Source organism: Arvicanthis niloticus, chromosome 12 (genome assembly GCF_011762505.2).
Source record: "Arvicanthis niloticus isolate mArvNil1 chromosome 12, mArvNil1.pat.X, whole genome shotgun sequence".
Classification (NCBI taxonomy): Eukaryota; Metazoa; Chordata; class Mammalia; order Rodentia; family Muridae; genus Arvicanthis; species Arvicanthis niloticus.
Genome location: NC_047669.1, coordinates 73,376,558 through 73,402,993, shown reverse-complemented (window position 1 = coordinate 73,402,993; position 26,436 = coordinate 73,376,558). Strand labels below are relative to the sequence as shown.

The 26,436-nt window shown below is 44.7% G+C and overlaps 1 long non-coding RNA gene across 2 annotated transcripts; it reads left to right on the top strand.

The window, feature by feature from the left end:
* The first annotated feature begins 2,591 nt into the window (after positions 1 to 2,591).
* On the top strand, positions 2,592 to 26,129 carry LOC143444099 (uncharacterized). Of its 2 annotated transcripts, none has more exons than XR_013113659.1 (5): positions 2,592 to 2,834; positions 16,238 to 16,431; positions 18,582 to 18,670; positions 23,973 to 24,102; positions 24,416 to 26,129. It is a non-coding gene; the product is annotated as an uncharacterized LOC143444099 (long non-coding RNA). The 2 variants fall into 2 exon arrangements; XR_013113660.1 differs by having other exon boundaries at positions 23,973 to 24,115.
* Positions 26,130 to 26,436: the final 307 nt, after the last annotated feature.

Here is a 26,436-nt window from a genome sequence, read left to right as displayed (position 1 = left end):
CAGGGGACGCTAGACAAAGCTCTAAGAGGACCCCTTCCTCCCAGGGAACCATGGGTCACCTGGTCCAGGTCTGCTCTGCACAAGGAGCGCTAAGACTGCAGGTGAGGGGAGAAGATGGGGCAAGAGAGGACTGAAAGGCAACATGCACACATGCTGAGTCCAGAGAGCGACCCTGGGCTGTTGTAACAGGCATAGTGGGCGCTCCCGGGCTGCTGAAGGTTGAAGAAGGTGTTAGGACAGCCGATCCGTAGCACACAGGACGCATTGCATGTTTGAGGCTCAGCTCACTGTGAGCCAGTTTTGTTTGGCTCAGGCTACACCTGACTGGGAGCTATCCTCATCTCTCTCTTAATTCACAGGGCTTATTTCACAATTCAGTCCATTGATTTTTCCCCTCATGAATCCTTATAGCAAGAGTATAGCCTTCTGATATGCCGCAGCGGCCTCCTTTATTACGCAAGTCTAAACTGCCAGGATGGTCACACAGCAGGCCACCCTGAATCTGCCAGGTGAAGATCCTTCCACCTTTAGAATGTTGACAGACGGTGTCATGACCAACAGCCAACACTTCCTGGTGAGATCAGTATACAAGAGACACCTACCTGTGAAGGCCATCCCACCTCTGCTTGCAAGTGCTGTCTGGATGTGGCTCTAGCCACATCCTGGGCTGAACACAGGATCAGTCATAGAAATCAATCTTACAGGCATCATATTAGGCCCAATAGTTCTTCAGTTCACATTGGCTCGGGGTAAAGACTGTCTGAGTAAATAGCTCTGTCCTGAATCTGAACTTTTTTGGACTTCCCTTTTATTATGGAACAAGACAACAGATTTGTTGAGAAGAAAAAGGAAAAGGGAGGGTGTTTGGAAAGATGGCTCAGTGGTTGATAACACTTCCTGTTCTTCCAGGGGTTCTGAGTTCAGTACCCAGCAGTGACATGGGACACTTCAACTCCACCTCCCTTCAACTCCAGCAGCAGGGGGTCCGATGCCCTCTTCTGGCCTCTACAGGAACCTGCACTCGTGTGTGTGTGTGTGTGTGTGTGTGTGTGTGTGTGTGTGTGTGTGCGCGCGCGATGCTTCAAAATAATGAAAATAAATATTGTTTTTAATATTGTTTTAATATTGTTTTTAATGTGTGTAGGCGGCAAAATTCCAACAGAACATGGGAGCTAAGTGATTAAATGTGGAGAAGCCACCACAAGCCAAATCCCTCAAAAGCAGATATACCGGAGAGTTTCTTGTTTTTAAGTTTAGAATGTGTTAAGGTAATCTACACTATTTCAACACATAATGTGTGGGGAGGGGCATGGGTATGTTTAGGTTATTTGTATTTAAAAAAATAAATCCGTTAGCGGCAATAGCAGTAGCTATCCAGACTACCAGGAAAAAGAAAATCCCTCAGGTATAATTAAAATGACAAGCTAATCAGGAGCTTTCACTTGGTACCTCTCGGTATAATTTAGCTGGAGCTGAGAGCCTGAGACTGGATGCAGGATGTATCTAGGGAATGTAGTTCCCGACTTGAATAAAGCAGCCCACAACACTGAGAAAACTTTGCACACTGACCAGATGTTCCTCTAATATTATTGCAGATGGAACAAGTCATTTTAGCAATAAGCTGAACACCACACGTGGTTTTATTAGACTATTAGGTTCTGAGATGGGTCCTGCACAGGGTTAACTTTCAGCAGTTGCTAGCTGTTTTGAGACCCTCAAATCCTTGATTATTTTTCTCCTTTGCTCTAAAATATTCAGAATCTCAGTGGGATGGTGTCTGGGAAAAGGCATTGCTCTATCCCTTCAATCAAACGTTAGCCTGGCTGATGTTAGAGAGGAGAATCTGACCCTGTTATTAATGATACTGTGATTAAACAGAGACAATTCCCCCAAATACAACCAGGACACTATCAGGAACTGAGCAAGGCCATTGGTCGGAAGGCTTTGGGGGCAGCACTACTGAACTGTGAGCTGTGGGCTCCCAGCCTCCCAGATGCAGGCAGAGCTCTGGGGGAGATCACCCACAGTAATCACACTCTGAAGACTCCACACCTCACTACCACTCACCCGGGACAATGAGACACATCTCCCAAGATGTGGACAAAGGCTTCTTCTAAACGTGCAGATCTGATTCTGTTTCTCCATAGCCTATTTACAGCAGTGGCTTCCCACCGCCCTCAGGATAAAGTCCAGATTCCTCTACAGGGCTAATATAGCCCTTCCTCCTGTATGGGCCCCATTCCTCCGGCCACTCCTTGCCACAGCGTTTCACCATTTCACCGATCCACCCAGTTAGCACTCCCATAGCTCTCTGCATGACCCGTCCCTGCTGACTTTTGCCTTCTGTCTTTCCTATTTTCTTCCCTTTATCTAACCTATTCCTATTTTTTCCTTTTTATTATGAACTACGTCATATAAGCAGAAATTGCACAAAGCACATGTAATTAAAAAGAAGCTTTAGTTAATCACCCTTTCCACACCTCTGTAGAAATACCACCTCTCCCTTGACCCTTTTCTTGCTTTTCTTCATGGTGTTATCTTTTGTATACATGTTGCTAAGCAACAGCATGTCCCTGCTTGTTCCCAGTGTTGTGTGTCTTGTTCTCCTCCCCGACATTAGATTGATGAGTTTCATCCATTGAACCCAACTCATTTTCTCTCCTGATACAGCATTGTACAAGCAAACCACCATGCACAAACTCTACCATTGATGAGGACGGGTTGGTGATTGGGAAGATAATTATTACCAACAACCCTGGTGGGAACATTCCTGGACTTTTAGACACGTGTGTGTTTGCTAAGACCTGGACCTACGAATGGAATGTACCTTCATGGTATGTAAAACTTCAGCTTATCCAGCTAATTACAAAATGTTTTCTGAAGCAGCAGACACTAGTCAGCACTTTTGTCTGCAGTGTGTATGATTTAGTAACCCCCATTCTGTATTTTGACCACTGCCCCCTAATAAATCCCACTAAAATTCTGAGAGATTGAGTCAGTGTGCTGGATCGTTTTATGTCAACTTGATATAAGCTAAAGTCACTTGAGAGAAAGAACACTAAGATGCCTTCATAAGATTGGGCTGTAGGCAAGCCTGTAGGGCATTTTCTTAATTAGTGATTGATGTGGGAGGGCTCAGCCCATTTTGGCCCAGCCCAGGCTACCATCCCTGGGCTGAAGGTCCTAGGTTCTATAAGAAAGCAAGCTGAGCAAGCTGTAGGGAACAAGCCAGTAAGCAGCACCTGTCCCTGGCCTCTGCATCAGCTCCTGCCTCCAGGTTCATGCCCTGCTTGAGTTCCTGCCCTCACTGCTTTGAGTAATGAACTGCTGTATGAAACTGTGAGTGAAATTAACCCTTTCCTCTCCAACTTGCTTTTGGTTGTGGTGTTTCATCACAACGAGAATAACCCTGACTGAGACAGTCATCTGTAGGCTGCCATTACCTATGCTTCCTCCACCACCCTAGTATCCCTTCTTGGATACACAGGATGAATGTGAGGAGATGCTGGCTAGGTCCCTTGATGCTGTTCTTCCCATTCCACTGCTCCACTTAGGCTAAAGCTATATATTCCTCAGGTTACTGCTCTCAGTTGGCAGCCACAGTGTTTGAATGAGAAATGTCTCTCATACGCTCAGGTATTTAAATGCTTGGTCCCCATTGGTAGAGCTGTTTGGGGAGACTATAAAGCCTTTAGGAGGTACAGCCTTGCTGAAGGAAGTATGTCACTGGGGCAGGTTATGAGAGCTTAGAGCCTTACTCCACTTCCAGTTAACTCTGTTTCCTATTGCCATTGACCGTATGATCTCTCAGCTCCTGGTGCTGTCAACCCGATGTCAGTCATGCCTCCCCCACCATTTCTTTCTTCCCCCGGCCCCTCTCTATCTCTGGAATCCTGAGTCAAAAGAAATTCTTTATTTAATCTGTCAATTTTGGTCACAGTGTTTATCACAGTAATCAAAAAGTCACTAATACACTGAGTGAGCATAATGTAGTGTGAAGTCAGACTGGTGTCTGACATATGTGGGACTGCTCTCATAAAGGTTGTTACACCTGAGGAAGGTTGTTACACCTGATGAAGGTTGTTACACCTGATGAAGGTTGTTACTCCTGATGAAGGTTGTTACAGCTGAGGAAGGTTGTTACAACTGAGGAAGGTTGTTACTCCTAAGGAAGGTTGTTACACCTGAAGAAGGTTGTTACTCCTGATGAAGGTTGTTACACCTGAGGAAGGTTGTTACACCTGAGGAAGGTTGTTACACCTGATGAAGGTTGTTACTCCTGATGAAGGTTGTTACTCCTGATGAAGGTTGTTACACCTGAGGAAGGTTGTTACTCCTGATGAAGGTTGTTACAGCTGAGGAAGGTTGTTACAGCTGAGGAAGGTTGTTACACCTGATGAAGGTTGTTACTCCTGATGAAGGTTGTTATAGCTGAGGAAGGTTGTTATAGCTGAGGAAGGTTGTTATAGCTGATGAAGGTTGTTACTCCTGAGGAAGGTTGTTACAGCTGAGTAAGGTTGTTACTCCTGATGAAGGTTGTTACTCCTGATGAAGGTTGTTACACCTGAGGAAGGTTGTTACTCCTGATGAAGGTTGTTACAGCTGAGGAAGGTTGTTACACCTGAGGAAGGTTGTTACAGCTGAGAAAGGTTGTTACTCCTGATGAAGGTTGTTACTCCTGATGAAGGTTGTTACTCCTGATGAAGGTTGTTACACCTGATGAAGGTTGTTACTCCTGATGAAGGTTGTTACTCCTGATGAAGGTTGTTATACCTGAGGAAGGTTGTTACACCTGATGAAGGTTGTTACAGCTGAGGAAGGTTGTTTCACCTGTGGAAGGTTGTTACACCTGAGGAAGGTTGTTACACCTGATGAAGGCTGTTATACCTGATGAAGATTGTTACATTTAGAGTATACAGGGAAAGCCAAAATTCAACCATAGGAAAGCAACCTAGTCTCTTAAATGGGGAAAATATTGTGAATGGATACAATGTTCAAAAGGAAGGCAAAGGAGTCAACCATCAGTGGCACTTAATAGTTTGAAAAGATATTCACTATTATCATTTGTAAGCAAATGCAACTTAACACTGAAGTGTGATGTAACTGCATGCCATTAGAATAGAAGAAAGGACTCAAAAGATCAAATGGAAGAGAAGGAGGAGCCACTGAAACACTGGGGGGGGGGGTGAACACGGTGAGTTCATTTGGCACTTTCTTCAGATGTCCCCTCTAGATATGATGTGACTCAACCATTCTATTCTCAGTTCCACACAATGTAGAAAGGCACATAACCACGAACATAAACATTCACAAGCATAAACACTGGAAAGAACTCAAATGGCCAGCAAGAGGCAAATGGCTAAGCCAGTCGTTACATGTCCACATGGTAGACACTGCTCAGCACCAGAAGGAATGAATTATTGATATGGCTAGCAACATTGATGCCTCTCGATGAACCTGAGTTGGAAGAAATAGATGTTTTTAAAATACATACTCAGTGTGCCCATTTGTATAAAATTGTAAAGAATGAGAAATGACCCGGACATAGAACAGCAATTGTTGTCTTGAGAAGAAGAGAAGCAGAGATTACAAGGAAACTGTGGAGGCCTCGTGGATGGAGTGTTTATCGTGGTTAAAACAATGGTTAGTGAATGTTCGCTCAAACCAAGCATTATCCATTAGTTGTCTTTGCTTGCTTGCTTGTTTTCCCAGCGCTGGGATTGAACCTGCGGCCTTGTGTGTGCTAGGCAAGTGCTCCACCTCTGGCTTCATTCCCATCTCTTTATCATTTTTATTTTTGAAACAGGGTCTGGTTAAGTTGCCAGACATAGTTCTGAATTCTCTAAGTAGCCCAGGTAAAACTCAAATTTGCAACCCTCCTGCCTCAGCCTTCCAAGTAGCTGAGATGACAGGCGTGTGCCACCATGCTTGGTTAATTATGTACTGATTATTATGAGTCAATGAGACTTCAAAGGTGTAAAAACATTCATAGCATTAGTATTCTCTGAGAAATAAATGTCATTTTAGATCATGCTTTGGTGATTCTATCTGCACAGTCCCTTGTTTCCCCTTTTCTAATTTCTTGGAAAGCGGTAAAGTTCACACCCACCTCTGGAATTCAAATTAATTAAGCTAAAATAGTAAATATTGGATTAATTTTATTAATCTCTATAAACAGAGAAAAGATATGCAACAGGTAGTCCATGCTCCCAAGAAGTTATAATCTAGCAAGAGAAGATATGAATGTGTCTTAAGTTAAATGGCCTAGCAAGATTTAATAAAAAATCGTAAAACATTAAAAGACACAGAGAGCTGGGCAGTGGTGGCACACGCCTTTAATCCCAGCACTTGGGAGGCAGAGGCAGGCGGATTTCTGAGTTCGAGGCCAGCCTGGTCTACAGAGTGAGTTCCAAGACAACCAGGGCTACACAGAGAAACCCTGTCTCGAAAAACAAAACAAACAAACAAAAAAGACAGCAGAGAGCAGTGAGGTAGTGGCACATGCCTTTAATCCTGGCACTCAGGGGGCAAAGGCAGGTAGATCTCTGTGAGTTCAAGGCCAGTCTTGTCTATATAGAGAGAGTTCCAAGACAGCCAGGGAGATACAGAGAAACCCTGCCTCATAAATACAGGAATGAGAGAGAGAGAGAGAGAGAGAGAGAGAGAGAGAGAGAGAGAAGAGAAGAGAAGAGAAGAGAAGAGAAGAGAGAACAATTCACTGCTGATGAAAAATAGAGGCAAAAAATCCAATGTGGAGGGCTAGAACAATGTCTCAGCAGTTAAGAGCACTTGCTGCTCTTCTAGAGGACACAAGTTCAGTTCCCAGCACCCACTAGATAGATAGATAGATAGATAGATAGATAGATAGATAGATATCTAGATAGATATCTAGATATCTAGATAGATAGATAGATAGATATATGATAGAGCCAGGCCTAAAGACCTAAAGAATAAGTCTAATATGTTGCAGGATATTTGGTCACGCTGTGAATCCCAAGATTATGTTGTTTACTGGAAAAGTTTGTTTCTAGTTGTGGTGTGGCTCAGCCTTAGCACACACCCTTAATCCCAAACACTGAAGGTAAAGTTAGTTTGTAAAAGGAAGCACCCATGTTTGAAAGTGATGTCTAATTGAGTGTCAGACAAAATGATGAATCAGAGAAAGATTTGACAGAATAGGATACACCCAGCCCAACTCTCATGAGAAGAGAGAAGAAAGAGAAGCTTCTTGAAGGGCAGTGCAAAGAGGAGAGGAGGAAGAAAACACACTTTTACATGAATCACCATGGCTGCCGAGAGCTACCTCTAAAACAGTTCATGTGGAAGTTACAGTTAAGGAGAAGCAGCCTGCAGCGTGGGGGTGCCTCCCCTCCACCCCCTCAAGTGTTGGAAGTTGTCATAACTTTACAGGCAATATTGTCTCTTGGGTGTGGAATTCTGATTTTAAAACAATAAAAGGGAACTATCAAGAAAGAGCAGAGGGTCATGGGATGGAAGAGAGGGGGAATAAGTGAAAGTAACAGAAGTTAACCCGATCAAAGAATGGTAAAGCCATGGAGGAAGAGGTCACAGTGACAGCCACTCTTCTGTCCAGTGGACTACTCTAATTTTTAAAATGTGCATACAAGACCTAAACTGCTGAGACAAAAACACGAGGTAAAGTTGACAGGATGGTAAGTTCAAGTTCATTTTTTGTTCAAGGCTAGTGTAGGCTACATGAGACCCTGTCTTTGAAACAACAACCACAACAACAACCGGAAGAAAATAAACCAGCTAGTCCTCTAAGGACCTAATGACCTACTTGTACCTTTAAAACTCAATATAAATTTTGTAGAAATGTATTCAAACCACAATAGAGCTTATGGTTTGGTTTCTTTTGTGACCAGAGAAGACAGGTCAATACTTCATGTCCTTCTGTGCTTCTGGGTGGTTTGAGAACACACCCAGAGCATGGGCTTGGAAGAAATCCTGTGTGCCCTAGAAGGAAAGCACAAGAAAACCTGCCTGTTATGTGCACTTAGTGACACTTGTAATGTCACAAAGGGACCCTGTGGAGGCCCCTGTTTAAAAAGAATTGATTCAGATCATCACCCCCTGTTTGACTTGTGAGGGGTTGGGGAGGGTGTCTGGGTATACATGTGTGTGCTAGCACACTTGTACATGTGTGTTTGTGTATATGGAAGCCTCAGGACAACTTTGGCTGTCATTTTTCAGGCTCTGCCCACTTCTTTTGACGTAGGGTCCCTTGCTGCCTTGAAGTTGGTCATAGGCTAGGCTAGGCTGGCTGTTCAGTAAGCCCAGAGTTCCACCTGTCTACATTTACCCCCAGTGCTGGGATTACAAGTGTGTGCCACCACACCCTGCAGGTTTTACAAAGGTTCTGGGGTCTCCGGTCCTCATGCTTGCAAGGCAAGCACGTTACAGATTGAGCCATCTCTCCAGCCCCACCTGCCTAACTCTTGTTCCCCCAGATGTTGGCTTTTTCTACAGCTAGAGAAAATAGACTTTTCTTTGAAGACTTGACAACACTCTAGGGGTTGGGGGTAGGGATGCAATCAACAGATGAGATCTAAGGGGCTCTGTTTCAGCTGCTCAGATTGAGTGTTCAGTTATCCTTCTGCTAGCTAGAACTTGACCTTAAGAGTTAACTCCTGGGGCATGGGACAGGGGTTTTCTAGGGAGGGGAAATGGGGAAAAGGGATGGCATCTTAAATGTAAATAAAATAAAATGAAAAAAAATCCAAAAAAAAAAAAAAGAGTTAACTCCAATAAACAGTGTCTGGTCCTTTCCTAAGAGAAAGCGAGAACGGGACCACTAAGGACCTGTGCCCAGGAGCAGTCGGGCACTTACATTTACTGTCTCCTCCCAACTTCTGTGAAGGGCTAGCTGAGAAAATAAAATAACATAAAAGATGAAGGCTGGGATTTGGGATATTCCAGGATTTTGTTCTCAAACCATCCAGAGATGCAGCAAACCTCACACCCGAGTGTCTGACTCCAGGGTTCTGAGTCCCTGAGGATTGTTCTGACATTATTCCTAAAGCAAAGGTATTTCTTCACCAACGCATGCAAGGGATCAGTCCAGAAACTGTAAACTGTCCACCTCCCTCTGTGCAAGGAGATGAGGGGAAGGAGGGGCACTCACCTTTGAGAGGCCCTGTATTGTCAGTGCACAGACAAGGAGACAGACCAAGTTGTAAAACCCAGGACTGTCTATTTTACTTAATCTCCTAAATTGGATCATCTGGCCTCTCTGGCTCTAACTTACCTCCAGTCCCCGTGGCATGGCTTCCTTGTGGCCTGCAGATTCCAGAGTGACCTCAAGAAACAGATGCTCACACCCTCAATCCCTACCCTGGACTCAGGAACACATTGTGGGAAACAGGCCTTTAGTGCCGTCTGGGAGCCTCCCTGTTCTCTCACTGAGTAAAAAGCTATAAAGTCCTGATTTAATTGTTTCCTCAGATTTTAAGAGCCAACAACCCAAGCAGGGGCCTGCCTGCTCCACCCCAGGGAGGGGGCCTGGTTCCTGAAGTGACCCCACCCTAAGCCTTCAGATAGGCTGATAAGCCCTGAGTTAATGGGACTAGGAGGTAGGCTGAGGGCAGGCCAGGGCCAGTCTTGAGCTTGGAAATCCCAGAAAAGACCTGGTCAGTTGAAGGAGGCTTTGACATTTGAACACATTGTTGTTTTATTATATACATCCTTCTGTTGTAAGACTAATATAACTGCATTACGGAACGTTAACAAAATGAAAATATAAAATAAAAAATAATCCCCTACCACCTGAGCATAGCCAGTAGTGGCTTTCTAGGCCTTCCTTCAAGACTTAACTATGGACACATTTATTTGAGTCATTGTAATCACGCTGCACTTTGTTTTTCTAATTCCATATTTTCCTTTGTTATCTAATTATAGGGATGTCTATGTTCCTTTTTTATTTAAAGATTTATATTTTGGGGGCATGTGTGTATGTGTACATGTGTGAGCATGGGTGTGTGTGTGTGTGTGTGTGTGTGTGTGTGTACCACATGTGTGTATGGGTGCCCTTGGAGACCAGCAGAGGGCGTCAGAGTCCCCTGGAACTGGAATTGTGGGTAGCTGAGCACCCTGCACAGGTGCTGGGAACTGCACTCCAACCACCTGGAAGAGGAACCAGCACTCTTCTGAACATGCTCTCCAGCCCCCTTGTTTATGTTCCTAATTAACCCTTATAGCTATTTTTTCTTTTTTAGCCACTGTGAAAACTACTTAGTTTTCCCCTTAAGACTGTATGTTTAGGATCACACTTTTCTCTCTTCCCCTTTATAACTAATGAGTATCTTCCAACCTGTGGTGACACCCCTGTCTTCCAAAAAAAAAGGGTACCACACATGTAGAATAGACCTAAGAACTAGGTGATACTGAGGCCTGAACAGTAAGGATCTAACTTTCTCGGTATCTAGTAAACAGCAGTACAGTTTCTCTGGGGCCGGGTGAAAGGTCAGAAGATACAGGAAGAGGAAACAGAAATGACTGGAAATGCCTGCACTGTGTGGGTCTGTGCCAAGAGTGAGTCACGAGTCTACACGTGGGCTCGCCCTCCTGCAGAGAGGGACCTGCTGAGTGGTACCACCCCACACTGCTGGCTGCTTCAGTGCCTTACAGAAGGTTCCAGCAGGGTGGAGAACTTCAGGCAAGGGCAGGTGAAGGCCAGGACCCCGGAGGCATAATATGCAGAGAAGCAGGGAGGTAGCATGGAAAGTTACTCAAAGGCACGAGTACCCATCTTGGTCCATTCACCCTGCACTGCACCGGGCACTGGGGAAGATGGGAGTTCTGTGCTCACTCCTTGCTGGCATCTGGATGTCTGTGGTCTTCCCACCTTGTTCTAGTCTGAGTCTCGTCTTTCCAACGATCTACCTCATTGGTCTCTCTTTCAACCCACAAGGTGAAATAAATGAAGGGGTTTTTGCATCTGAGAGTGGTTCCCTCGAACCATAACTACAGTTGTAGGACAACCGATTGCTAGCCAGGTGGTTTGGGGCACTACGGCTCACCCCTTTCACCTGTCCCCAGGACCACCTCAGCACCTGTGCTGAAGTCTCCTTCCCTGTATTGTTCTGTCTCACCAGCCATCGCTACCCAGGTCCAGAGCCTTTCTTTTCCCAAGCCACACTTCCCTCCCGCATTCCAGCACACTGTGACTGCCCACTAGATATTCCTACCTGGATGTTTCTACTACAGCCCAGACTGAGCAGTCCCGGGAGCATAGTGTCTTCCCTGTATACTGGTCACACGTCTTCCCGCCATGAGTGACACCACCCAGCACCCAGTCCTCATACAGACGTGTGTACAACTGGCCTTGAGCTGAGGTACCTCTGATGAGGTATCCAGGAGCTCTTCCACCCTTCCCTTCCTCTCAGCCACCTCGCTCCGGGGGCACACGGGTGCTCCTACAGTCTTCACTCACGTGCTGACCATGGGCTTCCCTCTCCTGCTCTGTGGCTCCCTTCAGAAGCCCCGTATGATCGCACTGTCTTACTGTTTAAAACCCTAGAGCAGAGGTTCTCAACCTTCCTCCTTGACCCTTTATTTAACATAGTTTCTCCTGCTGTGGTGACCCCTGACCATGAGATTATTTTCCTTGCTACTTCACAACTGGAGTTTTTCTACTGTTATGAATTCTAATGTAAATCTCTGTGTTTTTCCAGTGGTCTTAAGTTGAATCCCAAAGGGGGTCACGACCCACAGGTTGAGAACTGTTGCCCTAGAACAAGCCTTGCAAGAGGGTCACGTTCCAAATCTACACGGGTATTCCCGCATGCAGCAGATGTTTATAGTAAGGATGGAGCCGATCTGGGAACTGGTCAATGATATTTGAGGTCACATGGGAACAGCCAACTCCTCCATGGCTACCCACTCAGTCAGACTCAGGAGTCCCGCGGGCTCTGTTGCCTGTTGCCTGGTTGCTTCCTCCGTCCTGTGTTTACTTCTGTGTTCTTTCTACAGGTGCTGTTTGTTCTCCGCTCCACTGCCTTGTCACCTGCTCCTGACACCCTTCTTCCACCTCTTTTAATTCCCCCGCTGTTCTTCCTCTGTGGCACAGCCTCCTGCGTTTACTTCTGGAATTTGTATTTACTACACAGCGTGGTGACACTCTTTGCAAGTGTGTGTTCCCTTCCGGACCCCTACCCCGTGCTTTACACGGAAGGCTTTAGAAGATTCTTCTTTCTCTGACCGTGTTACGTCAACAGCACGTCTTCCACTGACGTTTCTTCAATAAACGCTTCCAGAAGGTGCCTTGCTGACATGCTCAGGCTATGGTTAAAGTTGTAAATAATATTCTGAAGTCTCTGCCGCTTTTCAGACAATCTACCTCCCTCCACGCCACTTTCTTTTGTTGTTTTATGGCGCTCTCCCCAAACTGTGTTCTCTAGGATTAAAGACAAAACAGACATGTGCTTAGATAAAGATAAACACTCAAAAAAAAAAAAAAAGTCAACACTCAGATATTGATTACTGGTATGGTAGGTATAAACTTAATATTACTGAAATGTCATACATGAGAATGTAAGAAAAAGGCTTATTATTATTTATTTATTTATTGTTTGTTTGTTTGGTTGGTTGGTTTTGGTTTTTCAAGATAGGGTTTCTCTGTGTAGTCCTGGCTGTCCTGGAACTCACTCTGTAGACCAGGCTAGCCTAGAATTCAGAAATCTGCCTGCCTCTGCCTCCCAAGTGCTGAGATTAAGGGTGTGCACCACCACTGCCCGGCTATTTTTAATTAAAACATAATTAGAAAACTTTCCCCTTCCAGTCCCTCTTATGCTCTCTTCCTCTCAAGTTCATGACCTCTTTTTCTTTAATGATTATTGTTTATATATTTATATATATATGAATACATATTAATAAATGCACCCATTTAGTCCTGTTTGTATGTACATGCTGACCACTGGTAGATAACCAATTAAGGAGCTAGTTAACTGTAGCTCATCCAGGGATGGGGCCCTGTGAGATTCCCCTGTCTACGATGCCATGCAACCCCAAATGAAGTTTCTTTTTTGCAATGGAAAGGGACTGGTACATCTACAGCACTGTAGGGTACCCAGCCCTGACTGGTACATCTACAGCACTGTAGGGTACCCAGCCCTGACTGGTACATCTACAGCATAACTGTACACCTCAGGCTCAGGAAGAGAGAGCAAGCAAAAAAACTATAACAAACCATAGGACAAGAGAGTTTACTGTGAGATTGTCTTCTAGATGTGACCCAGGAAATCTCAATAATAACAATATGGCTGCCTAACAAGACCTGAATAGTGGCAACAGCAGTTAACATGAAAATGGCTTTTAAAATAAAACAGTGGATGAGCGTGCTGGGAGCAGCATTAAGGGCGCACCTAAATGCTAGCAGGTGATACCCTCCTTAAAACATCACCTTTGACCTCAGCCAGTTCCACTGTGCTCTGTCTCCCCTGTCGTAAAAATAAAGGTGTGGATTTAATGTATTTATGTGGTCAAAGTAAAACTGTGAGGTCAAAATCCACTTAAAAATAAGCACAATGGAGAGGAAATGTGCATGGGAATTGCTTCTCACTGGGACGTGATAGCTCATGTGCTTTATCACAAGTGACAGACAATTGTCTGGAAGTCACAGACAACTAGAAGTTACAAGGCAACCCCAGGAGTCCTATCTATCCCACAGAGCCCATGATTGTGTGATTGGCAGGCAAGCCCACTAGAAGAGCCAGGGAGGGATGCTAATACATAAAGACTTGAAGAAAATGGCTAAAATCGTGGGGAGACTTCCAAACATTTTAGCTTTCACCCTCCTTGATCTAGAGGAAGATTTTACACCCAAAGCAAATTATGAACATGATGACGGTACCTTGCTTTTTTTTTTTTTTAAGTACATTAAGATAATTTCTCAACATGAGCCCTGAAATCCAACGAGTAACTCGGAAACTCAGTGTGTAAGTAACTAACAGAGCCAAAATCTCCAAAAATGAAAACCAAAGATACAGACATCTTAAAAGCAAAATATGAGACCTGAGGAGAGATCTGAGCCACTTGTCTGAGTTAAAATAGACCATAACCCACTAAAGGGAAAGGCATACTCCAGTAGATACACTTGGATATTAGGACCCACCCAAGAGGAGGCAGCAAAATAGCAAAGATGGTCCCCAGAGCATGTCGGAGTAGAACTGCTGGCACTAAGGCTGGAGAGAATCCTCCCCACTTGCAGAATAAAGACTTTGCATTGAGGACAGCCCTGGAAATACTCATCAAATCGGGATGGTGAAACATTGTTTAGAAGGGTGAAACGTTGTTCCCAAGAGACCCCTGAGCTCCGTTTCTAGCTAAAATGAGTTAGGTATGGTCATGAAAGAGAAACAGGTTTGGTTGGGCAAAGAGTCAGATCACATACGACCTAAGTTCTTTCCAAAGAAGTTATTTCAAGATTAATCCAAAGAAAATGAGCCTGAATTAAAATGACAAGAAAGGGAAACTTTTGCATGGTGTAAGTATAATAACCAACATGCACCGAATGTTCACCGGGACCCAATAGGATTATCAAAGGTAAAACCAGCAGATGCTGGAAGGAAGAGTGAGTCTTTCATTCACCGGCTCTTTCTGAGACTCTCACCCAAGGATATACTCTAACCAGGAGAAAAACAGAATCAGAATTAAAACATCAAAATCCTATATAACAGTAATAATAATAGCCAACATGCCAGGGCTTACTCTGATAGAAGCAATGTTTCAAACAATACATTGTATCTTATTTAAACTTCCGGATGACGCCAAGGTTAGACACAATTAGCTCCACTATGCAGATAAGGAAGCTGAAGGAAGTCAGGACAATAGAATGAAGTAGAAGAGGGGGATGCTGGGAACAAAAGGGAATAGAAGTGGGGTAGTGAGATGGGGGTAGGGAGATGCAGGGGGGCAGAAAGATGGGGGCAGGGCGATGCAAGGGGCAAGATGAACCAACCAAAATGAACTAGGTGTGAAACCTCACATGAACAACTCACCTTGTAAGCTAATTTTAAAAATTAAAAGTAAGGGACTGGAGAGATGGCTCAGCAGTTGACAGCACCTGCCACTCTTCCAGAGGACCAAAGTTCAGTTCCCAGCACCCACATCAGGTGGCTCACAACTGTCTGTGACCCGTGTGAGTATGTGGAAGCCTTCTGGCTTCTTCTTTTGCAGGGTTATTTTAGCTAGAGTGCGTGTATTAGTTAAGGTTTTAGTGCTGTGAACAGACACCATGACCTATTTTCTTTGTGCATAGCCCAGCCTCAGGTGTTCTTGTTATAGCAAAGAAAACAGGCAAGGACCTTTCTCAATTTGGCCTCCAATATACCCTTAGACTCTACAAATAGAGAACCACTGCAGGCATTTCTGATATCAAAGAGAATGAAGCTACTCTGTTGAAGTGATACAGGCCAGAAGACCTCTCTTTTTATTTTATAGCTTCCTCTTTTGATTTTATTGATTTGATTTTATTTGATTGATTTTATTTTTTCTGTTGATTTTATTGAGTTGAATTGTTTTTCAGACAGAGAAGACTATGGATACTCCTCTGATCTTGGTGTCATTCCAATGGATGTCTTCTCTAAACCTGGTTTTCTCAGTCACTCAAAATCCAGTAGTTAAGGATACCTTCAGGCAGACGAATTTCTGAGTTCGAGGCCAGCCTGGTCTATAGAGTGAGTTCCCAGACAGCCAGGACTACACAGAGAAACCCTGTCTCGAAAAAATAAAATAAAACAAAACAAAACAAAACAAAAACCAAACAAACAAAAAAGGATACCTTCATCCTGAAAGAACCCACAGAGGCAGGGGGCATCTCCAGACAGAGGAAGGCATACCACACATGGTGGAGGGGGATATTACCCCACAAACAGAAATCACAAATCTTTAACAGTAAGTGTGAAAATAGCTACTGACCCATGAGATTGCAAAGAGGCCCTTGAAGAAGCCAGGAAGTGTCTGTATACCAGCTCTTTGTCAACCCAGGTGACAGTACAGTACAGGGTCCACAGGTTGAAATGTACCTTCTAAAGAGTGTCCCTGAACACAGGCACACATTTGGGTACACAGCAGGTCAGGAATGGGTCAGTAAAGCTCAATGCAAGAATGAACAGATCTAGATCCAAACTGGCTCACAGGCAGTAGGACATGTCTGCTGGAGAAGAGAACTACCAGGTACTTATTGTACTGTAACTTGTCCACTTCTTTCTTGTGACAGCTCCAAAGTAGCCAGTACCTGAGGATGACCATAACCCCTCACTGCAGCACAGACAGAGGTGCAGGAAACAGAAGAAGGGCCATCTTTCCTGATTGAAAGTCCACGTGTGTCCTCTGATCTTCCAAACACTGGGAGTGGGAGGCCGGAAGAGGATGGCGGGTTTTATTACACTTCAGCATGTGACTGGACATGTGGTAAATTGAAACATTGTCTTGAGGAATTATAGGTATTTCCAATGGAGAAATATGAGAACAGTTTGATCCAGCAATGTTGTCTTGAATTTTAACTAGTGTTCCTTGGCAGAAATTGAAAGCCAGTGTGGACAAATGGATGCTCTAAAACCCCTGACTGTGGGCAGTGGACTGGAGGCTTGAGGCGTGCGGCTGCACTTTTATTTAAATATGAAGAACCACATAATCTATCTCTTTCTTGTTAGACTTCTCCTGTTAGGCCTTCACAACCCAAGTCAAGTGATGAGCCTCTCCAAAGCCCATACACCTACTGGGTACCAACCACTTCCATGGGTACCATTCCTTTCCCTGGTGTCAGCCTCCTCATGGGTACCATCTCTTTCCTGAGGAGCAATCTCCCTGAGGTACCATTCTTTTTCCAGGGTACTAACATTTCCCTGGGTATAACTTTCCAGCTAAGTACACCCTTTTACTGGGTATACTTCCCTTACTGATTATGTGCTTGTAAGATTTTTGTCAACTTAACACAAGCCAGAATCATCTGAGACGTGGGAACCTCAGTTGAGAGAATGTCTCCAACAGATTGGCCTAGGGGCAAGTCTGGGGCATATTCTTGGTTAAGACCGATATGTGAGGGTATGCCACCTCTGGGCTGGTAGTTCTGGGTTGTATAAGAAAACAAGCCAAACAAGCCATGAAGAGCAAGCCAGTATGCAGCACCCCTCCATGGTTCCTACCTCTGATCTGCTCCTGCTCTGCCTGGTCCCTGCCTGACTTCATCAGTGATTGGCTCTGATGAGAAGTGTAAACCAAATGAACCCTCTCCTCCCCAGCTGCTTCTGATCACATCATAGCAAGGGAAAGCAGACCAGGAGGATCTTCCCCACCAGGTACCACCTTCCCAGCAGGTAGAACTTTCTACCTCTTCAGTAAACACATCTCCCCACTGTGTACCTCTCCCATGGGGTGCCCTACCTTTGCTAGCTGCTAACATACTCACTGGATGCCATTTTCTGCCAATCCCCTGTACTTACAGAGTCCTAGACAGTGAACATGATACCTCCTCTACAAAGACCTGCACTAGCGCTCTGGAAAGCAGGGAGTAGCATCTTCCACCTTCCAGATGAGAAAGACAGGTTCCAGGGAGGGAAGATGCTCCATTTTTGCCCTTGTCTCCCTTCCAAATGCCCTGTTCTTGTTTTGTTTGTTTGTTTGTTTGTTTGTTTTGTTTTGTTTTGTTTTTGCAGTGCTCTGGTGCACTGCAGCTTCCACCGGGTGTTTGCTGGTTTCTGTGCCAGCAGACCCAGGCAAAGAGCGTAACTGCATGCCCATAAGGTTCCTTGCATTCACACCCCAATGCTCAGCTTGGAAACGGAAGGGGAAATGTGGCTCCTGGAAAAAGCCACCCCAACTCCCTTCCAGGTACCGTGAAAAGACAAAGATATGATGAAGGCACAAGCATGTGTCACTGTGCTTGGCACCACAAATGGCTGGCATTGGTACGAAGCCAACACAGGAGGATAATTAAAGAGAAAAGGATCACCTATACCCTGGGGTGGCACCTTCATGCCAAATACCCATGTGCTTTCCATTTCTGCCTTGGCACACGCTGGGGGCTTGCTCAAGCTACCTTTGCCTGGCAATGCACTGGCCCTCCCATGAGGACCCTACATCTTGGAGAACTTGTCCTAAGAACTCAGAACACCAGCATGTGCCCATCTGCATGTGAGCTCACAAGTACAGGGCAAGAAGAAGAACATGCAACATTTTATGCCAAGAGGGCTTTCATGCCAACATTCATACAGGCCTGCTGGGGAAGCCTGGACGGCCGCTGCCATCACACTGTTGCCAAGCTAGGACTTCATAAAGGGATGGGGCAGCCCGTATGTTAAAGGCCAGCTCTCCTTGGCTCTGAGGATCACAGTGAGAGCTGGAGTCTTGAGTTCCCAGTGCTCTGAGCATGTTCAGCAGGCCACATGAGCTTCCCACACGAGATACCAGACTACAGCAGGCTCTTGTGTCAGGAGGTACACTTGGGAGCTTATTTGATGTCCAAGGTGTTTCTATACCGGTTCCGTGAATGGCAAGAGATGGGACACTTTTTCTTAATCTCACGTGTGGCTTTTTTTGTTTGCTTGTTTGTCTGTCTGCAGGCATGTCTGTGAACCACATGCACGCCTGGTATCCATGGAAGTCAGAAGAGGGCACCCCATTCTGGATTAAGTGTCCATGGCCTGAATAAGTAAGATCCGTAAATTAAACCACCTGATCCTCAAATCCCAGATCCCATTTCGGGAGGGAGCCAAAACTGATTATGCATGGGAAATAAACACCTCTTTGTCCTTTGGCTTAATCCTGAAAAGCTCTGGAATTTTAGGATAAGAATTAATTGGCAGGGGCCAGTTTTCTTTAGGTCAAAAAAAAAAAAAAAAAAAAAAAGCCAAATTAATTGGGACTGGGAAGATGGCTCCATTTGTAAAGAGTTTGCTGTTCATGAGGGTCTGAGTTTGATCCCTGGAAAAAAAATTTTTAATGTCATTCTTGAAGCTGGAGAGATTGCTCAGTGGTTAAGAGCACTTGTTGATCTTGCAAGGACCCTGGTTTGGGTCTAAGCACCCACATGATTGGCTCACAACTGCTTCTAACTCCAGTTCCAGAGGCTCTAATGCCCTCTTCTGGATTTCTCTGGCTCCTGCACACACATGGTTGTAGGCATACAGTTTTTGCAACTTACTTTTACTAAGGGTTCAGCCTCTCCTCTAGCCCACCACCCAGAAGAGGTAGTAGAAGAGAAAAGTTATTAGAATATGGGGGAAGTGGACCTGTTCAGCAATAGTTCTTTGGGGGTGAGCTCGATCTTCTTGGGCAGAAGTTCACTACTGTAACAAATACCAAATATAACTCAGCAGCTGCAGACCAGTCCTCTAGGCAGGCAGACCCCAGGCATGAACCAGCAGCTACAGTCCAGTTCTTTCAGCAAGTAGAGTCAAACAGCTATAACAGCTATAGTTCAGTCATGAAGAAATTGCCAGGCTCCCCAACCAGCCTGAGGCAAGGCTGCAGAAGCGGCAAGCTGCCACGGGAACCTCACAAGCAGTTCTTGGGCGAGTTTCTCTCTCTCAATGGCAGCATTACCACAAGGTTAGCCCAACACTATGTAAGACAAACTAATACATGCATGTTGTTAGCAAAGAATAGCAAGGCAGAACAAACCAATGTTCAGTGCCCGTCTCCCACTGTCACCAAGCGTCCTTTCATGTGTCTGCTTCAGGACAACACTTTTGTGTGTTTGCTTTAGCAAGACCTCCTTCCACCTGTGTGCTCCAGGAAAGCATCATTTGATATAACTGACTTTCCAAAGAAACTAGAAGGTTCCATTTTATATGGTGTGTGCACATATACTCAAGCACACACAAAAATAAGTAAGTAAAACTATTTAGTGTCAAGCTGAGTGGGCACATGCCTGTAGTTTCAGGACTTGGAAGGTAGAGAGAGTAGGCTTTCCTGTCTGCCAGTTTAGCTAAACCAGCCACTTCCAGGTCAGAAAAAGAACCTGTCTCAGAAATTAAAGTGGAGAACAAAGGCAGAGGACCTGATGCTGACCTCCAAGTGTATGTGTATAGACAAGAGCAAGATTAACAAAACAGCTCCCTGTTCCCCCAAGAAACGTGGGCTCCTGGGACCCCCTTTTCTCCCACTTCCTTTCCTCCGAGTGTTTTATCAACTACTGAGGTGGGAGGCATCTGAGCTGCAGGTGCTTTTCTACTTAGAGAGACAAGAAAATTCCATTTACTGCAGAATAACATGGTTGACTGCCCCCGGGGGAAAGGCACTCAACTTGTGGCATTCCTGTTCCCCCATGTCCCTGTTAGGACCCTGAGGTCTAGACTCTCTGTCTCCTGACTCCTGGGTTGTCCAGGTCATGGAGGCCATGGCACCCACCCACAGAGCACAGTACGTGCTAGTGAAGAGCACAGGACCAGAGGGAAGAGAAAGAATGGTGGGGGACAAGGGGGGAGACTTAAAAAAAAAAAAAAAGAAATGCATTCAAGCATGAGAATGTACTGGAGTTCATGCTGAGGACTCTGAAAGTACAATCAGACTCTAGAATCATCTAGAAGGGGCTAGGAATTGATTCGAACCAGTTCTTACCATCTGAGGTGAATGACCTCAGCCTTCCTCTTCCATTTTTAAAAAAGAGGGTCAGGTCTCATAGTTTGGGTATTAAATGGTACAACCAGTTGAGAACACTGGACTGTGTGCTAACAATTCCATTCCTAGCTACATTCACCTAAGAAAGGAAATCATATCCATAAAAGGGTTCGTGTAAGTCTCCCAGGCAGGGCTGATGTGGCTCAGTTGGTAGAGTCCTTGCCTAGCATGCATGAGGACCTGGGTTCAATCCCTACCACATGAACTCCAGCCTCACGGTGAGGCAAGAGGACCAGAAGCTCAAAGCCATCCTCAGCGATACAGAGAGTTGAAAGCCACCCTGTCACGTGTCACCCTGTCACATGCCACCCTGTCTCAAACAAATAAACAAAGATTTTCCTCTGCGATAGTTCCAAACAGCGTCTAAACTCCTCAAGAAGTGAATGGAGCTGTGATCTGTAGCATATCCACACAGAGGAATCGTAGTCTCTTCATGACATGAAGTCACTAATATATAGCCACAGACTTGTGGCTTAAAATGGCATACCTGTGTTCTCTTGGGGTTCTTGAGGTCAGAAGTCTGAGTAGGATTTCACCAGGCCACAGTGAAAACATCAGCACGTCTGAGTCCTCTGGAGGTTCTGGAGAAGCCCTTCCTTCCCTTGCCTCTCCAGTTACTCATGGCCTCCTGAAGCCAGGCTCTTCCACCTGCCTACTGTTCTCCCTAGAATCCCTCTGCTTCTCACATGCTTGGAGTTGTTCTTAAAATCCATATGTATAACCTAGGCAAACCTTCCCTTCCCAGGACCCTTAATGCAGCCATCCTGGCAAAGCTCCTCAACAAAGCATATCTGCAGGTTCCTAGAGTTAAAACCTGGACATCTTTGGAGTCCGGAGCTAACCTCAAGAGAATGCAAGCTAGGAGTAAAAAGGATTAAGCTACCACTGATGCCCTATAACAGCAGGTGACCCCAACACAAGTATGTGGAGCCAAAGAAGCCCATCTAAAAGAATGTCTCATGTCTGAAGTCAGGTATTCTAGTTGTCCCTCCACTTCAGACAGAGGCAGGAAGATCAAACGTTCGAAGCAAATCTGGACTAAACTGATAGGCCATTTTAAAAACAAAACAAACAGAAAAGCCCAGTACATATTTCTCCAATCCCCTTCATATGATACTCTAGAGGGTATAAAACGAATCTATACTGGTAGAATTTACCATAGGTGTTGCCTGGGACCAGGTGATTTTCTGGAGTAATAGAAATACTCTGTGTCTTGATTATCACAGTGTTGTGCACATTTGTTGAAATCAAATATATTGCACTGTGAATTTCATTGCATGTGAATTTTTCCTTTATGGAAAAGTAGTATTGAGGCCAATGAAAGTACTGAGGGAAAGGGAGGGACAAGAAAGAGGACGGAGAAGAAAGGAAGAAGAGAGAAAGATGGAGTGGAGGAAGAACAGGGGGAGGGGGAGGGGAAGGAGGCGGGGCAGGGGCAAGCAAAGCCCAGTGTAGTCCAGGGCACATTCATTTTCCTCTCTCATCAAAGAGAGGAGAGAGGCTTGAGACTTAACCTGCTAGAGAGTCAACTGTCCCCTGTTTTTTTGTGACATTCACAGCCCCCAAAGCCATTAGCCTGCCTTGGATAATTTACAAGATAAGGCACCCAATGAGAAACCCAAGACCTACTGAACACTTATCTCCAGAAGGAAGAAAATCTCCATGCGTTTTTGTATCAACTATTTCCACTTTAGTCACCCCTTCTGAATTTGTATGTGTTCTTGTGCATTTTCTGGGTAGATATGATCACAATATAAAGATGCTTTATCTTCTGTCTTTTTCATTAAGAAAACTCTTTCCAATTTGCTACAAAGTCTTCATAAACATTCCCCTTGGTTTCTGAATAATATTTGACTGAGATAACTGATTTACCATAATTTACTTTGCCCCTCCTTCCCCTCGGACATTTGATCTGTTTCCACCGTCAGTATGCCTCACCATGAGTTCTAGCTTCAGCTCTGTCAATATGATGTGAGAAAGCAAGCTCTGACCAAAAGCAGCTTGGGGGAAGAAAGGATTTATTTGCTTTGCATTTCCAGATCACAGTCCATCACTGAGAGAAATTGGGTAAAAACTCAAAGAAGAACTTGAAAGCAGGCTTGCTAGGTAGCTGACTGTCTTCCAGGTTCATGTTTACCTAATAAGAAAGGTATTTCTTATGCTCAGGACCAACTGCCTAGGGATTGGTGCCACCCACAGTGGTCTGGGCTCTCCTACATCACTTAACAATCAAGACAATTCTCTCACAGACACACCCACAGGTCAACCTGATCTGGGTGATCCCCCAAGTAGAGACTCCCTTCTCAGATGATTATGAACTGTATGGAGTTGACAGTTAAAGCTAGCTAGGAGAGCATGAGAAAACAGTAGAGTACCAACCATCTTCACACACACCTTTGCTCTTTCTTGAGTTATTTACAAATACTGCAATAAGTAATTAAGATGAAATGAAGGGTAGAGCCCAAAAAAAAAACCCATAGCATAAAATCCAAAGCCCAAAAGCTTCCTCAGAACCTTCTGGTCTACAGCCCCATTTGTATAAACAAGGAACCTGAGGCCAGGGTATGTTTAAAGTGGCTTTAAGTCCCTAACCCAAAAGCCAGACTCAGGGCTTCACCTGAGAGCAAGAGTCCTTAAGTCCAATAGAAGGAGCCCCACAAAAACCCTGTTTCAAAGGAGTACATTGTCCTGTGTTGCCTTGTTGGGAAGTTGGCTCTCCCAGGTTAATTGTAAGAAAGATAACCTAGATAAGAAAGAGTTGGTCAAGACAAGACAGGTGCATTAGCATAAGGTTACGTTCCAAGCCACCCTTCAGTATAACTGGAAAGAGAGTTACTTCCTCTGCAAAATGGAGGAACATACCTTTCTTTGCATCTGTGGGTCTGTATGCTTCAAGTGTGTGAGTTATGCTGAAAAAGTACTGGTTCTGATCTGCCTATCCTAACAGAAGGAGTCTCTCCATACGACATACAAGACAGACTGATCCAAACATAGTTTACCGTGTGCATTACATAGTTTACTGGCAGTGGATTCACCTTCCTGAGAGTGCTTACTGTAAGACTTGGGTGTTTAAATGTTCATCAGTGAGAGCATAAGGCATGGCCTAGTCTACGTAGTTTACATAGACTGGAAAGGGACAGGAGTCCTGCCTGCCACTTACCCTGTGCCTCTTATAGCCAGGAAATGAACTAACCATTTGTTTAGGGGTTTTGTTACTTTTTGTTACTGTTTCTATTTTTGTTTTACAATAGTGTCTTGTGCAGCCCAGACCCACTTCAAAACTTGCTACATTATTAAGGATAGCTTTGAACTCCTTTCTTTTATCTTTGCAGTGCTGAGAATACATTCATTGGTGTCCATGTATCTGTGTATCCAATCCAGTGTGGTTGGGAATAAAGACAACTACCTCCCACCACTCCTGAGTAGGCTACAGCAACTCCTGTGAAGGACACAAGCTTGTAGGTAAAGGCTCTATGTGAGTATTGATCAGTTGAGGGGTGAAACTTCATGTGAGGTTTACATGGTAAGGGTGTTAGGACTGTCGTCAGTCACGTCAGACTGATGTGTCAGTTGACATAGTGATATTTTGAACTGTTTCTTAGAGAAGGTAAATTTCTTGCAAAGATTTAGCCCCACCCTAACTCTGGGTCAAAAAGTCTCTTGATTCCTGTCCTAGTTTAATTTCTGTTGCTATGACAAATAACCTGACACACACACACCCCAAAAGGATTTATTTGGCCTAGTTCCAAATTATATTCTATTATTATTATTTCAGGGAAATCAAATCTGAGACTCAAGCAGCTTGTCACATCAATCCACACTCAAGAGCTTGCTGATCTCAGCTGACTTCCTCCCGTCTTCTACTGTTCAGAAATCTTGTTTAGGGGATGGTGCTGCCCACTGTGGGAAGGGTCTCTGAACATCCATTACCAGTTAAGACAATCTCCTGTGGACAAGCCTATGGGCCAACTTGATCTAGATAATTCCACATTAAGACTCTCTTCCAGGTTAGTTCCAGCTTGGAGCAAATTGGCAGTCAAAACTAACCAGCACAACTACAATTCCCTGGGGTTGGGGGTGGGGCATCAAACAAGGTGAAGTTTCTGAAACTCAGGCAAGAAACCAGATATTTTCCTATCTTTCTACCTAAAATAAAATGTCTAAGTGAAATAAGTAGTTGGAAAAAAAATGTGTTAAACTTGTGATTCCTGAATGAGTGGGGGAATCATCCAAAAATCAAAAATGGAACAACTGTGTGATCCAGAAATCTCATATTCCTGGGCATATATTCAAGAGACATGAGATCACTTTACAGAAGATATCTGTGCTCTTGCGTGACAAGATCTGATATAGCCAAGCTGTGGAATGAACCCAAATGTCTGTGGTCATCAACTTGACAGGTTCTGGATTCGCCTCCCTAGGAGACCAGCCTGAGACTATCTGGGAAGGATTGTGTAGATGAGATTAACTGAGGTAGAAAGAGACTTATGGGCAGCAGCATTTTATGGACCGGAGTCAGGAACAGAACAAAAAGGAGACGACGTTGACATGAAAGCATCCATTGCTCTCAGCTTCCTGACAGCCCATACACTGTGATCAGCTGCTTCAAGCTCCTGCAGCCAAGGTGCTTCTACCATGGTGAGCAGTACCCTCAGCTATGAGCCAAGATAAACCTTTCCTTCTTAAGTTGCTTTCTGCCAGAGTATTTTATCACAGCAATGGGAAAGAAATAACTAATACAACATCTATGGACAGATAAATGGATAAACACAACACTGACCACATGTGTATGTGAACATGTGTGTATACTTATGCGTGTCTGTAGAACATTGTTCAGGTTTTTAAAAGAAGGGATCCTGACATTTCCAACAACAAGGATGGACCTGGAGGTTCGCTCGTGCTAAGTGAGATAAGCCAGCCCAGAGAAGCAAATGAGTGATCTCACTTAGATGTGTCATCTGAGAAAGTTGAACTCAGAGAAGCAGGGAGTAGAATAGTAGTTCCTAGACTCTAATGGGGGTGAGGGGAAGGAGGAGACAGTGATGAGGAAACATTATCAGTAGGGACATTTCAGTCAAACATGAGAAACAGCTCCCGGAGCACTCCCAGCAAGGTGGCTGCCTAATGAAACTGTGTAATGAACTCTAAACTTGTTAAAGGAGCTGACCTCAGTATTCTCGCCCGCCACACACAAGAAACCATAACCACACGAGGTGACGAACGTGTTAACTAGCTTCTCTGAATCAACTGCACCTACTTGGCACGGCTCTGGATCTTCTCTTGCTTGAGAGAGCTGCCTGAACTCTGCCTCCTTGACCTCCTCAGCCCCGGTGCCTTCTCACCTGCGGCACTGTTTGCAGTGAAACTGAGGCTCCTTTCAACTGGGCCTCTTGTGACTTACTTGTTGCAAAATCTGTGGACACTTTACCTTCCTGGATTAGTTTCTTGGGGCTATGATAATAAATGACTCCAAACTAGGTGGCTGAAAACGGTCAAAAATTATTCTGGCACATTTTGGGGTTGGGGGCAGGGGTCGGGGGAAGAAGAGTTGCAGAAGTCTGAGCGCAGCCTGAAGGATGCAGCCACCTGCATGGGTCTAGACTATGACCTTTTCTCAGATGTTGCCAACCTCCTTGGCGATCCTAGGCTTCAGTCTCTGCCTGTCTCTTCACTTGGCTATTATATTTATTTCTAAAATCATATAGAGATAGAGATGATATAGATATAGAGATAGAGATATTATACACACATATATGCATGTCACCTTTTCACCTGAGCCCCAGTCCCAGTCCCAGC